The sequence below is a fragment of the Magnolia sinica genome, chromosome 16 (assembly GCF_029962835.1).
Source record: "Magnolia sinica isolate HGM2019 chromosome 16, MsV1, whole genome shotgun sequence".
Taxonomy (NCBI): Eukaryota; Viridiplantae; Streptophyta; class Magnoliopsida; order Magnoliales; family Magnoliaceae; genus Magnolia; species Magnolia sinica.
Window position 1 is genome coordinate 34,903,679 of NC_080588.1, and position 3,998 is coordinate 34,907,676.

General features: G+C 40.6%; 1 non-coding gene across 1 annotated transcript; it reads right to left on the reverse strand.

Moving 5' to 3' along the window:
• Positions 1-1,020: 1,020 nt before the first annotated feature.
• LOC131230135 (small nucleolar RNA R71) lies at positions 1,021-1,127 on the reverse strand. The gene has a single exon (XR_009163859.1). It is a non-coding gene; the product is annotated as a small nucleolar RNA R71 (small nucleolar RNA).
• Positions 1,128-3,998: the final 2,871 nt, after the last annotated feature.

Here is a 3,998-nt window from a genome sequence, read left to right on the forward strand (position 1 = left end):
CAAGTTTTTGGTGCCGTTGTCGGGGACTAACGGTTGTGTTTTTCTAAGATTGGCTAGTTTTAGAATTAGTTTAAGATTAGGAATTTTCTATTTTCTATTTTTAGGGTTAGGGCTTTTTTGAATTATTTTAGAAACTAACTTAGCTTTCTAATTCTAGGTTTAGAAACTTTCCTAATTTGATTTTAGAAACTAATTTTTTCTCTTTTCAGAAACTTTCTATTTTCTGTTTTTTGAAACTTTTCTTTTTAGAAAATATTTTACTTTCCTAATTTATTTTTAGAAACTTTCTAATTTTAGAATTTCTGTTTTTAGAAACTGACTTGACTTATTTTGTTTTGTTCTGTGGGATCTTAATTTAGGAACTTCTAATTTGGTAACTTCTTCCTAATTCCCTCTCTCTTTCTATTTCTAGATTTTTATTTCTCTTCTTTCTTTTAGGTATAGGTTGGAATCTGAAATTGAAGGCTAACAATGTTTCATGCCCAGGTAGGTCCGTGACAACACTCAACGTCTTTAATTTGAGTGAAGGAGGACTAGTTAAGGGGTTATCTATCTATCACAGGATTAGATACCACTCAAGATCCTCAGAGTTAATTGAGGTTATGGCTGCAAATCAACCTACGAATCAACTAATGAATCAACCGCAATCTCCTGTTGTAGAAGTCCAGGATGAGAATGAGGTGCACCATGCACCCCCATCTCATGCACACCTTCCGGTATGGTTTTTCCAGAGAATACAGGAAACATGGACATCAAGCCTGGAGTGATCCAACTCTTTCCAAAGTTCCTTGGACTTGAATTTGAAAGTCCATACCTGAACTTGCAAGAGTTTGACGAGGTTATAGCCACTTTATACTTTCCTAACGTGTTTGAGGACACGGTCAGGCTGAAACTCTTTCCTTTCTCCTTGAAAGAGAAAGCTAAGACATGGTTTCACTCACTACATCCGCGATCTATTGGCACATGGAATGACATGATAGAGTTCATAAAAAAAAACTCTTTCCATACCATAAGACGAACACCATCAGGAAGTCGATCATGAACTTTGCCTAGAAAGAAGATGAAACATTCTTCCAATGTTGGGAGTAGTTCAAGGATCTCGTCAGATCATGCCCACAACACGGTTTTGAAACGTGGCGCATAACAACTTTCTTCCACGATGGACTGACATCTTCCATGCACCAATTCGTCGAGACGATGTGTAATGGGGAATTCATGAACAAGAATGTCGATGAAGTGTGGGATTACTTTAACAAACTCGATGAAATCGCACAATCATGGGACATCACCCCAAAACCTAATACCACATCTAAGCCTACTCAAGCAAGGGAGAGAGGTGGGATATACTTGCTAAAAGAGGATGATGATATAAATGTTAAAGTGGCTAGTCTCACAAGGAAGGTTGAGGCCATGGAACTTAAGAAGGATAAGGCTAAGGAAGTCATTTGCGGTAACTGTGTTTGCAACATACATACAACTGAAAATTGTCCAACGATACCTACTTTTCAAGAGGCACTGAACAAGCAATCGAATATTGTAAACAACTACCAAAGACGTTTCAGTGGATCCATCTCTAACACATACAATCCTAGTTGGAGAAATCATCCGAACTTTAGTTGGGGGAATGGACAAACTACTACTCCTCAAGGAATCCCTAACCAATTCTTGAATCAAGGAAAACCTCAAGAGGATCCGGTATGGAAACATATTCAAAACCAAGAGCTTATCACTCAGAGTATATTGCAAACCCTTCAAGACCTTTCAAAGGCCATTCAAGGGCGTGAGACAAAAAATTCAATTGAGGAAAAAGGGATTCTTCCAGCCCAACCTTTCCCCAATCTTAAACCGCAATACGAAATAAGTGATCCAAGCTCTTCAAATCAAATGAAGCAAGCTAAGTCTATCACCACTCTTAGGAGTGAGAAGATAATTGACAAACTATTCTGGTAGGGGTTGAAAAGTCTAAGGACCCGGAAGTAGATGAAACTGATAGAAATAGTGTCACGCCCCAAATCCAGGGACGGACAACTTCCGTAATGCCCCGAATCCGGCACTCAACTTCCATACACCAAGTCCTCAGTTCGGCGCACCACAAGGAAATTTTTGACTAAATTTTTTTAAATAATAATACTTGAGCATGATGATCTATAATCACAATACTAAGCAATAGTCTCCATTATAAATCATGATGGTTACAAGTACAATGCTTTTCCAATAGGTACACAACGTCAATATTGCCAAATCACAAAATAAATACAATGCATCAAGAAAGCTATGTTCTCCAAGTTACTCATGCCCTGAAAAAAATGGGAAATAAGAAGCTTAGGCAAAAAGCCTAGTGAGTATACTCGTGTGTGCGTAGTGTACAAGCATACATTAATAATCAAATATCAGAGTACATAAGTTGAAGCATAGTGACCAAGTAATGTTATATAAAGCCAAGAGGGCATGATGCAATGCAAGAGATGATATACAAAAGTATGCCGAGTATAAGCAGGCATGCAAATCCTCGTCTAAAAGTCTACATCACAATATAGTTATCATCACTGGGAATCACCAGGGCTTAGTATCTAGAGCAAGTCCGAAACTTGTTGAATAAAGGCCTCGGATACCCGCCTTATCAGTGAAGGGCCTATAGTCATGCCAATACCCACCCGGAATGCTGGTAGCAGTCCCATTTCACGGGCTAGTCAAACCTAACCACATTCGCTCCAACTCTTCAGCTAGGCATGGCCGAACCTCTTCTCACCCGACCACGTTGACAGGAGTTAGGCCTACTATGGTCTTTGGCACCAGGTGACCCATGGCATCCGCCCGATCTTGACGATGAGGCTCGAGGGTACGACTCGAGGTTTAGGGAGTTTCACACAGGGATCTGGGACCCAGTATAAGAAATCTAAATTTTCGATGTCCACAAATACCAACCACGATACCGCTGTGGTGGTCTCATCAATATAACCACGATATTGTTGTGGTGTTCAATCCATCTCATGAGGATGCTATGCAAAATGCAATGATAATCCACAAGCATGCTATGCAGTATAATTGCACTAAAGCAATGCTATGCATGTAAGCCACATATGCATACGAGACAACCCTAATACCAATCGGGCTCCTCCGCCAACCACATCCGATCTGCAAACCACTCTCATTGTGGAAAGGATGTACATGTAATATCTGCATCGGCATAAACATAAATAACAATGTAGCATCAAGTGAGCTTTAGGGACTTCAACCCAGGGACCAAGCCCACGGTCTCTCGGACCAGATAACATCCGCACATACTCCATCATGTGCACCCCGCACCAATATCCTCTACCGCATACTCCATCATGTGCACATTGTACCAACATCCTCTACCACATACTTCGTTATGTGCACCCTGCACCAACATCCTCTACCACATGCATATGATCTCCACATGATCAAACTATGCACACCATGCACTCCTCATCCATGATGCATGTACATGTATGTGTGCGTGCAGATGCAATATGCACAAATATCATCAGACCAATCAAAATGATCATGGTACCAACATGGCAAAATAGTATTCTAATGTGCACTCTCCTACATGATCATGGGGCTATGCGAGTGTCCACACTTCTACGTCACAAGTGTGCACCAACCACACAATAGCACAACTAGGATCAATCCATCACTCGACACCAATCACATGGCTGAAACCTCATACAGTGGCACTAGAACAAGTTGTATATCAAACACATGCAAGTGATGCACACATACCATAACATGTCTCAATTCCGCATGTAAAGATCCATAGCTATTCGAAAGCTAGTTCGTATCACCAACATACTCATTCACGGTTAAGAGTTAAGTGGTTCACCTCATCAGTTCCATAGGAAGTGGGTGCATAAGTGTCACGTCATTATACGGCGCTAGGTGCACTATCTATGACTCGAGGTAATACATACAGTGGTCCACTTAGTCCTTACGTCCAATTGAACACCATCCAAGCATATAAACATAAATTAGCA